Consider the following 13096-nt stretch of genomic DNA (forward strand, 5'->3'; position numbering starts at 1 on the left):
GCAACCTCCTTTACATTACATAAATGAACAATTTTTGGATGATACAAATGAAAAGACCTCCTTTCTATATATAGGAGTCTAAGGGGTCATAACATAATCAGAGCCGACATAACAATAATAATGTAAGGGCACAATAATATCAATAGTGGGCTTCTATGTGGCACAATACTAACAATATGGGCACTACAAGGGTACATCAATATAATAAGTGGGTTGTACTAATAACAATAAGGGGTTACACTAGTATTATAGGGGCCTAACATGTCCCTCTCCTTCAAAAAGCGTTGTCCTCAACGCTTGAGTAGTTCTTGATGCTTCTGTATAAAATTCTTGTCCTCCCATGTCGAATATTTAGCGAGTAAGTTCTTCCACTTGATGAGATACTCTGAAATTGATCAATTTCGTAGCTGTCGGGTTCTTGTTTCTGTGACTGCTCCAGGTTCCAATATGATTTTTCCTTCCTCTTCAATTTCTGGAAATATTGTTTGAATTGGGATATTTTGCAACTTTTGAATAAGTGTCCATACTTCTTCGTCCGTCTTCCCTTCATCCCTTGCTTCGTTTATCCAATCTGGTTGGATAATAGAAATAGCACAAAACAATGCTTCCACATCCTCATCCTTGAAGAGTCTTCCCGTTCGGTAAGGTTGCCATTTTTTAAGTGCACGTAGTATTGCCAACATTTCCTTCTCATAAATAGCTTGCTTGAGATGTAGCAGTAAAAATACCCAATCACATACATCAAAACATTTTTTACGATGTTGATCTACTTGTTGTTTCATTTGATTTTGAACTGAAGTGGCGCTATCCTTTAAAAGTTGGAGAGCTTGTTGTTGATGCTCGATGTGATCTTTCTCTGCTTGAACCTTTTTCTTCTTGATATGTCCTTCTATCTCTAGAGTTTGAGGAGTGGTAATTTCTTTCAATCCTTTACAAGATATGGTCGGATTCATTTCTTGATGTTGGATGTGATCATTCACTTCTTGAACATTTTTCTTTTTGATATGTCCTTCTATCTTGATAGTTTGAGGAGTGGTAATTTTGACCAATGAATTACAAAATATGGTTGGATTCATTTCTTCTTTCTCGATGTAATCTTTCACTTCTTTCACCTTTTTCTTCTTTATATGTCCTTCTATCTTGAGAGTTTGAGGAGTGGTAATTCTTGCCAATGCTTTACAAGATATGGTCTGATTCATTTCTTCTTTCTTTGGGGTGGGGTCCTGGCGTATATCCTCTTCTTTTTATGTTTCTTGATCCTTTTCTTCCTCCTCTTCATATTCTATGTAAAATAATGTCTTCACAACACACTTATGACCTTTAGTGCATTTTCTATCACAATTGTAACAAAGCCCTTTTTCTCTTTTTTCTTCCAATTGTTGTGGTGTAACCCTTGTAGGTTGTGGAAGTCTCGGAGAAACAACACTTCCATCTTTATAGTTGTGAGGGGTATGCTTCCTGGTTTCCATAATTTTTCTTTCCACTATGTCATAAAGCCCTTTTAGTCTTTCCAATTGTTGTGGTGTTGCTCTAAAGAAGGTGTTGCTCTTTGTATCCTCATAATGTGCTATCATTTCCTCCGTGAAAATTGACCACGTAACAAGTTGTTTACAAGAACAAAGCCCTTTATACCATAAAAATTGATCCGGTTCTAAATATGAAGATGCAATACATACCTTTTTTAATACTGGTACACCATGTAGATCAAAATATTGCTCCATCTGAAGTATCCACTTTACCGGATCCTTGCCATCAAACTTCCTCATCTTGCTTTTTCTTGATTTTAGGAGCTCGATCTTGAAATGACAGTAACTCTGTACTTTCAGATCTTTAAGTTATGAAAACGCAAACTATAGTATCCCTCTGTGTCCTCTTTCCAATGCCACAAGTCTGATCCAAATTGGATTCTCCAACGAAGAGTTATGCGAAATCTCCCACAGTGACTTGATTATAGACTAGTTTAGTAGAGAGAACTTGTACAACGTGCCACGAGTCACTGTTTCAACCTTTGGATCTAAAAAATGCATACAAGAAACTAAATTCCGTCCTCTTTCTATAACTTCTTACGAAATTTGAATCCAATCCCCAGAGAGAAAGTTATGACGATTTTCCCCGGGTCACCTGTTTGGAATGTAATTCAGGAGTCTGCAAAAAGACCAACTTCCTTAGATCATATCTCCGCGAATATAGCGCAAAAAGCTCTGAAATTCGGACCCGAGGTTCAGCGCTATTTCTTATCAAATGCGTTTTTTTTGCAACTTCTGAAACGTTGCAGAAAAAAGGTTATAGAGAAAATTCCACGATGACCTGTTTGGAGCAGCGAAACCCTAGAATCCAAAGCTCTGATACCAAATGTTATGAAACCAGCTCAAGAAAAGATAGAAAAGATAGATCAACGCCTTAGAATTTAGCCTCTTCGAGGGGCAACCTCCTTTACATTACATAAATGAACAATTCTTGGATGATACAAATGAAAAGACCTCCTTTCTATATATAGGAGTCTAAGGGGTCATAACATAATCAGAGCCGACATAACAATAATAATGTAAGGGCACAATAATAACAATAGTGGGCTTCTATGTGGCGCAATACTAACAATATGGGCACTACAAGGGTACATCAATATAATAAGTGGGTTGTACTAATAACAATAAGGGGTTACACTAGTATTATAGGGGCCTAACATGTCACTCTCCTTCAAAAAGCGTTATCCTCAACGCTTGAGTAGTTCTTGATGCTTCTGTATAAAATTCTTGTCCTCCCATGTCGAATCTTTAGCGAGTAAGTTCTTCCACTTGATGAGATACTCTGAAATTGATCAATTTCGTAGCTGTCGGGTTCTTGTTTCTGTGACTGCTCCAGGTTCCAATATGATTTTTCCTTCCTCTTCAATTTCTGGAAATATTGTTTGAATTGGGATATTTTGCAACTTTTGAATAAGTGTCCATACTTCTTCATCCTTCTTCCCTTCATCCCTTGCTTCGTTTATCCAATCTGGTTGGATAATAGAAATAGCACAAAACAATGCTTCCACATCCTCATCCTTGAAGAGTCTTCCCGTTCGGTAAGGTTGCCATTTTTTAAGTGCACGTAGTATTGCCAACATTTCCTTCTCATAAATAGCTTGCTTGAGATGTAGCAGTAAAAATACCCAATCACATACATCAAAACATTTTTTACGATGTTGATCTACTTGTTGTTTCATTTGATTTTGAACTGAAGTGGCGCTATCCTTTAAAAGTTGGAGAGCTTGTTGTTGATGCTCGATGTGATCTTTCTCTGCTTGAACCTTTTTCTTCTTGATATGTCCTTCTATCTCTAGAGTTTGAGGAGTGGTAATTTCTTTCAATCCTTTACAAGATATGGTCGGATTCATTTCTTGATGCTGGATGTGATCATTCACTTCTTGAACATTTTTCTTTTTGATATGTCCTTCTATCTTGATAGTTTGAGGAGTGGTAATTTTGACCAATGAATTACAAAATATGGTTGGATTCATTTCTTCTTTCTTGATGTAATCTTTCACTTCTTTCACCTTTTTCTTCTTTATATGTCCTTCTATCTTGAGATTTTGAGGAGTGGTAATTCTTGCCAATGCTTTACAAGATATGGTCTGATTCATTTCTTCTTTCTTTGGGGTGGGGTCCTGGTGTATATCCTCTTCTTTTGATGTTTCTTGATCCTTTTCTTCCTCCTCTTCATATTCTATGTAAAATAATGTCTTCACAACACACTTATGACCTTTAGTGCATTTGCTATCACAATTGTAACAAAGCCCTTTTTCTCTTTTTTCTTCCAATTGTTGTGGTGTAACCCTTGTAGGTTGTGGAAGTCTTGGAGAAACAACACTTCCATCTTTATAGTTGTGAGGGGTATGCTTCCTCGTTTCCATAATTTTTCTTTCCACTATGTCATAAAGCCCTTTTAGTCTTTCCAATTGTTGTGGTGTTGCTCTAAAGAAGGTGTTGCTCTTTGTATCCTCATAATGTGCTATCATTTCCTCCGTGAAAATTGACCACGTAACAAGTTGTTTACAAGAACAAAGCCCTTTATACCATAAAAATTGATCCGGTTCTAAACATGAAGATGCAATACATACCTTTTTTAATACTGGTACACCATGTAGATCAAAATATTGCTCCATCTGAAGTATCCACTTTACCGGATCCTTGCCATCAAACTTCCTCATCTTGCTTTTTCTTGATTTTAGGAGCTCGATCTTGAAATGACAGTAACTCTGTACTTTCAGATCTTTAAGTTATGAAAACGCAAACTATAGTATCCCTCTGTGTCCTCTTTCCAATGCCACAAGTCTGATCCAAATTGGATTCTCCAAGGAAGAGTTATGCGAAATCTCCCACAGTGACTTGATTATAGACTAGTTTAGTAGAGAGAACTTGTACAACGTGCCACGAGTCACTGTTTCAACCTTTGGATCTAAAAAATGCATACAAGAAACTAAAATCTGTCCTCTTTCTATAACTTCTTATGAAATTTGAATCCAATCCCCAGAGAGAAAGTTATGACGATTTTCCCCGGGTCACCTGTTTGGAATGTAATTCAGGAGTCTGCAAAAAGACCAACTTCCTCAGATCATATCTCCGCGAATATAGCGAGAAAAGCTCTGAAATTCGGACCCGAGGTTCAGCGCGATTTATTATCAAATGGGTTTTTTTTGCAACTTCTGAAACGTTGCAGAAAAAAGGTTATAGAGAAAATTCCACGATGACCTGTTTGGAGCAGCGAAACCCTAGAATCCAAAGCTCTGATACCAAATGTTATGAAACCAGCTCAAGAAAAGATAGAAAAGATAGATCAACGCCTTAGAATTCAGCCTCTTCGAGGGGCAACCTCCTTTACATTACATAAATGAACAATTCTTGGATGATACAAATGAAAAGACCTCCTTTCTATATATAGGAGTCTAAGGGGTCATAACATAATCAGAGCCGACATAACAATAATAATGTAAGGGCACAATAATAACAATAGTGGGCTTCTATGTGGCGCAATACTAACAATATGGGCACTACAAGGGTACATCAATATAATAAGTGGGTTGTACTAATAACAATAAGGGGTTACACTAGTATTATAGGGGCCTAACAGAGGAGCACCCCATTCGTTGCACCGATTGCGCAACAGGGGGGGTCACAGGGGCTTTGAGGGGGGTGGTTAGCCCCCCCCCCCCATAGGGTGTGGGGTAGCGCCGCAAGGAATTTTTTTTTTGGACCCTATATTAGGTGGGCGGACCTACCTATGGCTTTATGTATGGTTTTCAGAAAAGGTCTTGGGCGCGATGGTTTTTGGTACATGGTATTGGATGATTCAACATGTATATATATGTATTGTAACATTGAAAGGAACATAATGAAAAACTCAAGTTGGTAGTCCCGATTTTTGGATCCAGGGGAAAAACTCTGTGTATATGTGTTTTATGTGTTATGCTCTCGCTATTGTTTATTTTTATTGTTTTATAATTCGTATGGAGGTAATTTTTGTACGATGTTAACACCTACAAATATTGAGAGGTAATATATGTTGTGAAGGTTATAGAATCTGTAAATTTGGCATAATGTACGTAATTTCTCTTTATATTCTATATTTGAATGACATTTTGTTTATTCATTTTTATATTTAGTGATCTTTTATATCTCAAGATTCTTCTTGAATTTATGCCTTACGATGTTTCCTTTGTGACATCTGGTGCTATTGCTACTTTAAATTTTCTTATAGATTTGGAAGTGCGTAATAAACAATAATAAATCATTTGTGCATTTGTTACTTTATCAAGTACCATGTAAATATAAACTACCATGTAAATAAAAAAACTATAAAAATTTGTAGTAGTATCATAACAGTTTAGTAATGTCTATATATATGTGCAGAATGCATTGGGAGGTAGTATTTTATTATGTGCACCACTATCTTAGTTTGCTAAAAAAAAATCATAATGTCTACATCCATGATTTTTGGTTTTTTGAAGGAGAATAGTTTATTTTATTATAGTAAGTTCAATGGTAGCTCATTCAAACAAGAATATGAGGCACTTGGAAGCATAATATTCTTATATTATGCTTGAGAGGAAGGTGAAAATCCTCAAATGAATTCCAATAGATATGCCAAGCCAAAGAGACCTCTTGAAAGATGCAAACCAAGGATCAATAAAATTATATTGATATGTATATCTTGTGAATATAATGCATGATATAATTTAGAAAATATATCTTTTGCTTTTCTGTGTATTCACCATGGTATAAGACTAGGTGTATTCCTTCCCTACTCAAATTTTAGCCACTGTTATATGGCCTTCTTAGAAATCAAATCGATTTGTGAGCCATAGGTGTGTGGAATTTTCTCAACCAGAAGTGTGTGGTATAATCAACCTAGATGATCTTAATGGTAAATCTGGAAGCCTAAGAAGTTCGAAGAATTTATTCTCTACTTAGTGTACATTCTGAATAATAGTGTTAAAAAAAAGGTAATGCCTTTGCACCTAGGGGTTCTGCGACTTTGAGCTTACCTCATTCCCAATTACTAATACATCCTTTATATCATCTTAGGGTCCATTCCCTACATGTGTGAGCTTCAATTCCTCATCGTAGAGGCTTGACCTTGAAATCTACTGTTAGTAAAATATGAGTTCTTGACAAAGAAAAGAATGAATTTATCAATGGAACTACCATGAATATATCTCTAATTGAGATTTTTTTGGTGTGTTGACTTTGGAATTGGTAGCATTGCACTGTTTGCATTGGCGCAGAACGAGTATTTCTATTGTGATTTTGGTGTTACAAATATTCTACGTATTTTTTTGCATCGTGCCTGACAGTCTTCAAACATTCTCAATAATTCCTCTAGATTTGCATGCCCAATATGCTCCAGCACCCGTTCTTCTGCTCAAGTGCTTTTTCCCATCAATGCCCAATGACCATTTCTAAATTCTGATGTTTTTGTCCCATCTATGGTCAAAAGGTTAGGAGATCACATATATCGCATGCACAATAATGATCCTAGGTATTTTCTTGCACAAGGGTATCCCATTTCTCTGGCCCTGTAAAAATGTAGTAGTGACACTCCAAGCCCATGGAGAAACTATACACATGAAAATTTCTTGCTATATTCATGTCTTTAAAATTACACCAACCATGATGTCGAAGAGAACAGGAATCTATATAATTCTGAATTACCAATAATTGGTTTGGCCATGTGATTTGAGGGAAAGATTTTGAATTACGTTGAGCATATATGATGTAGTAATGTGTACGCAAATACAATAGTAATTTTATCTTAGTTGATGCATATATAGCGAGAGGTTAGATCCATTTCTACCATGGCTCCATTGGGAAGGAAACATAATATACTAGTGACTCGGGGACCAAATATGTTACGTTGATTATCATTCTATAGCCATGGTATTTCCCTTTCATGTCTTGGAAATGCCTACTTGTTCAATTTGATTCAAATTTAGGTTGATCTATATAACTGGTATGGTATAATGGATTTGTAATTCTTCTTTTCGATGGAGAATATTTGGGGGCATACTTAGTCTTACCAAAGGTATTGGCCTATCATGTATTGATAGTCGGTAACCATCCCAAGCTCTTCAATTTTTTTAAATCTCATTATCACAAGCATAGAATTATTGGCATTATTGTTTATGTCTTGAAATTGACCCATTAAGTGGAACGAATATATCATAGTGAAATAGAATTAAAACATAGGAGGTTCAAGAGTATTTTAATTATTGCTGGTATGGGAAACTTTGAATTTATAGTACCAGATAAGCAATTCTCCATAGCAAAACAATGATTTAATTGAATATTATATTTTTCTTATTTTCCTTGACTACATAAATTTTCCAACCAAATATTGATTGTAAGTGCTAGATGTTGCACAGACATTGATATTCAATAGAGTCAATTTGTTATACAAAATTTACTAGCATATGTTGTTTGTAAAACAATTTCATTTCCTCTTTGCATCAAGTGATCACCAAAATACCATTGGCATTCTTTGATTCTTGCCACCTAGAAAATGGTTGGCATTCCTTTCTATCAGGTATCAAAAGTATCATTGGAGAATAACGAGTTTTATGCAAAAAAATAGTCTTAGTTTCATTCAAAGATCTTTTTTATTGTCGGTACATGTTTTGTATTTGTTATTGTCACATTATATGATCACATACTTTTGATCAATACATTTTCGGTTGAGGTTGACAACCTCTATTTTCTCATCCACGCTATTAACAAAAGTGGTGCTACCCTAGTATATTTTACTGTTAGGGAATGTAGATTTGATGTTTCTTTGCTTAATATTGGCACATCATATTGCAATATTGTTACTTTTTGTCATTAGTTTTTCACCTTCAACATTATGAATATTGTACTTTCAGTATTTGGAAAGCAAAGGAGTCAAATAATTGACTACATCCATTCTTTTGTTTGTATTGAGTTGTTGACAAAATAACAAGATTTAATAAGGTAGTAAAGTTGCTAAATACATTGATACACTATACTTTTCATGATAAGATAAAAAACAACAAAACCATTCTCACAAATATTCAATTTTGTTTACAAGATGCACATGACAAGATTGAGTTTCAACATCTAAAATATTAGCTTCAACTAGATGAACTGGAACATAAGAGTCATCATTTCGAACTTGCTCTTGTTCACAACAATTCTCTTTCTAAGTTAGAGAAAGACTCTCATCAACATCCAACACCTCATCAGATGAGTGAGGCCATTTGAGGAGAAGATTTACATGAAGATGCACGGGCTCATCTTATAATTACTAAGGCCATTATAAAACCTTGGGAAGATCTTATCAGAAACAAGAATAGAAGTAGTCTTGGATATGACAATGATGAGACATTTCACATTCTAGATTACTTTAAATCAATATAGTTTTAGAGTGTGTTGATGCCTCGAAAATCGCTGCAACAACATTGGGGGATAACCACCCGGTTCGGACCTTAAAGCAGCTCCTTTTCCGTTTGGTGTGGTGGCTCCGACTGTTCAACTAGGTCCAGTTACCTTCTCCCTATTGCTATTGGTTTATAATGTATCTTTAACTACCAATAGACAGGGACATCAGATCACTTCTTCTTGCTGATCAGGCAAGAGAATGACCCTTAAGCTGATTTGGGTTCAGCCAAGCCACAACTAAAATTTTGCCTCTTTGAGGAGAGGACTTAAAAGAATGTAGAATTTACTCTAAATGCAAGCTTATTCTATGATGCAAGCAAAAGAAACTAATCTAAATCCTATCTTAATTAGGCAGATATAGATCTAACCCAACTAAGAGCAAGATAATTAAAGTATTGAGATTTAGATATGTCTTGTTTATAATGAATATCAAGTTAATGAAGTAGTTCAATTAACTGGTATTATGGATATCAAAACACATCCTATTGAGACCTTTTAACTGAAATAATAAACCAACAACACTCAGGAAGTAGTTCACATAAATGATATTGATTATCAAATCAGCAAGTCCAATAACTAAACAATAATATGTGGAAATAGTTCACAACATATTACCACTCAATAAATCAGTTTTAATAAGGTAGATTTCTGAGTAAATAGTTACTCAGAAATCAGAAATTAATCCATAAGAACAGAGATACATGATAACAACATTGAGACAAACTACCCATATTGACAATAGTGCACAAACATGAATAAAATGACACATTCCTGTTACCATAAAAATGAAACTGATATTTGAAATAATAGTATTAAAAATACCAATTTATTGCATCCATTTCTCTGATCTTGGTCTTCAACAGTCCTTTACATTGCTTGAACTTCTGCCTTTAAAACTAGAGCCACAATAGTGCAAACTCTGCCCCTCATACATAATCCAAGATACAAAGGAAAAATCCTCAATAATCCCCAGATCTAAGATTTTCTCTCCTCTCTCCTACAACTCTAAATTCCTATTACAATAGTGCTTTTAGAAGTCTAGCATTGCAGAGGAGAACAACTCCTTTTACATTCTGCAATCTGTTATTTATAATATTTGTGAAGGAATTTTGGAGAGGAGAGTTTGTTGAAGAGAAATCTGCCAAATATAATTTTACTTGCTCCTAATTCTGATCTTCAATTGCTAGAGCATTCTCATTGCTTGAAATCCTTTTCTCCATATCTTTTTCACTGTTTTCCTGCAAAATAAATCAAAATAAATTAAAATGCAATCAAAATATCATTTCTGGCAATTAAATCAAACCCAATCAAATTCTATTTTAAATAAATAATTGAAAATAAAATATAAGCTCTGTATTGATGCTTGGAATGATTTGATTGGCAAAGGATATCATTGACCAATGGATCTGCAATTAGAATACGCTTTGGACGAATGAAATTGACGAAAATAACTCAGAAAATTGATTTTGTTTTCAAAATTCGGAGCGTGATCTTCTGCCTGATTTTTGGCCCAATAAATGATCAAATCTGTTAATGAAATCTCCTCAGAAATATTCTCCTTGATTTTCTCTTTCCAATGAGCCATCCTGGGCCTCATTTGGCCAAGTATAACTTAATCTATAAGCTTCCAAAGTTGAGGAGTCAAATCTGGCATGAATCTGAAAATTCTGTTGCTGGGCTACAAAAAAGTCAAAATTCTCATTAAAAATTAAATCCTAAATTAGAATTCTAATTAATTGTTAATTTATGAATTAAACTAATTATTAATGAACTATTTATTAATCTAACTAACTGATATCTAATTAGCGATTTATAAACAAATCTATTCTAATAAAAAACTAATCAATATTAATCTAAATGATATTTAAATTTTAATTAAACTAATTAAATATTAAATATTATTAATTAATTTAATTAATATAATATATTACATATTACATGTTAATATATAAACTAATATTTAATATATATTAGCCTACCCTATTCCTTACTTACTCCACTCATACTCCTTACTTACTCCACTCATAATATATAAAAACATTAAAACTAACATATCACCATACGTATGAGTGAAAGGAACTAGTCGTTGAACCAAACTATTTAAAACTTTGTTTGTATTCCTTTTCGCTTATCGGCACTAGGGATTTTCGCTTATCGGCACTTCGCATCGGGATGGGTAATGAGGTTTTTAAAAATGTGTTAATGCAAAAGTCCCGATGCAATATCGCATCGGGCCATCGGGGTTCTTAAAACTTGTTTAATGAAAAAAGCTCCGATGCGATTGAAAAGTCCCGATGCGATATAATTTTTATATATTAAATATTAATTTAATTTAATTAATTATATTAAATAATAATTAATTTAATTAATTTAATATTTAATATTAAAAATCAATTTTTATTTTGGTTTTATTTTTATGAATTTAAGTTTTTAAACTATAGCTAAAAATAAAACTACAGCCACTTAGAAAATAAATGAAAAATAATAAAAATAAACTACAGCCACTTGAATGTTTGGTTTTTCGAGATTAAGATTTGATTTGGAAATTGGAGTGAATTTCTTAAGTCCCGATGCTTAATTATTTGGCTGCATAACTAAAAACGGAAAAATGTTAGTAAAAAGAACTCGCTATAAATTAATATTTAGAATGAATGCGTTATTGAACTAATTTATTTACAAAATGCAATATTGTACATTTTATGCAATTTTAACCCAGGCCACATAAATAATCAGATTTTCAAATGAGTGCCATTTTCAAACCAGTTGACCAAATGAGACCAAACAAGCGTCAATGTGAAGCTTATAGAAAATCGATTCTAACAAAGCAATCAAAACAAGAATCCAAAGAAAATATAAAATTAACAAAAGCGTAGGGCAATTAACTAAATAAAAATCCAAAAAGGTGTTTAGCCAACATTTTTATAGAAAGGGTCCCCATTATTTGAGTTGAGCAAGTAAAAAATGGGGGGTTGTGTTTTTACCACAACAATGGCGACACGCGGGAGAAGAACCAGTTATCTATGTTTAATGAGATTTTCCTAAAATTAAAGTAAAAATAATTAAAGAAGAGAAAATTATGCTTGGAATGCTTGACTAAGTTCATTAGTCTGAATAAAAGCAAGAATCATCTAATCGTAAATTTTCTTAAAATTCCTCATACATTAAAATATTTTAAAACTCTACATCAGTCCTTAATTACTTGTAGAGATAAAGCAGGGGTCACTTTACAGCTTAGCTTTTAAAATATACTCCTTTGTCATAGGTAGAGCCACTGCTGCCAGCAAACATCTATAATCTCGGCAGGGTTACCTTTTAATCATAATTGATTCAGAATCCCATCTATTTAAGAATTATTGATCTAGAGATAAATCCATTTACATATGTTTATTTTCTTTGAATTTTTATTTTTATTTCTCTTAAAAGCCATTGTCCTGGTTTGGTGGCCAGATAGTTGACAATGCCATTCATTGGTTAAAATTGGACTGAACAAGCTGGCTCTTGATGAGACCCCTTGTCTTATAATTGTTTGCAATCATAAGCCATTACCCTGGTTTGTTTAGCAGTGTTGGTAATGTCAACCTATTTTTCCCCTATGATCATGGTAAGCAGGCTCACGATGAGACCTCTTATCTTTTAAGTTTAAATATATTTCTGGATTATACTCTAGAAAAATAAGACTCTTTGGGACAAGGAGAATCATTGACTCCTTAAGAGTTAAGAATGACAATTTCAGAGTTAAAGGTGCTTTGCTGTAAAGTGTCTTTACTTGGTTATAAATAACTTTTCTTGACTGATAATAGAATTCTGAAATCTCAAAATTATTACAATTTGATGAAAAAGGAAATTTTTCAGATTTTATGATACTTTGCCAACTTCTCTTGATTGATAATCTCTTCCTTAAGTATGTCTACCTCTATAATAAGAAAATCAAACTTCATTAAGAGATTTAAGAAAAAAGCTAATAGGTGACTATTAACAATTTTTCTCCACGTATCCTGACCATTGTTAGGTAACAAATAGGCTTTCCATATAAATAATGGCAAAGTGCCCAAAATCAGAGTTGAAATCCGAAAGAAAAGCAGTCTTATGCTAAAATGAGAAAAGAAATCAGCAAACAAAAATAAAAACAAAGAAATCTCTAAAAATGGAAAGGAAAATCCAAGTCT

Source organism: Pinus tabuliformis, chromosome 6 (genome assembly GCF_031772625.1).
Source record: "Pinus tabuliformis cultivar Carrire ecotype Pingquan chromosome 6, CPIR1, whole genome shotgun sequence".
In the NCBI taxonomy this organism is placed as follows: domain Eukaryota; kingdom Viridiplantae; phylum Streptophyta; class Pinopsida; order Pinales; family Pinaceae; genus Pinus; species Pinus tabuliformis.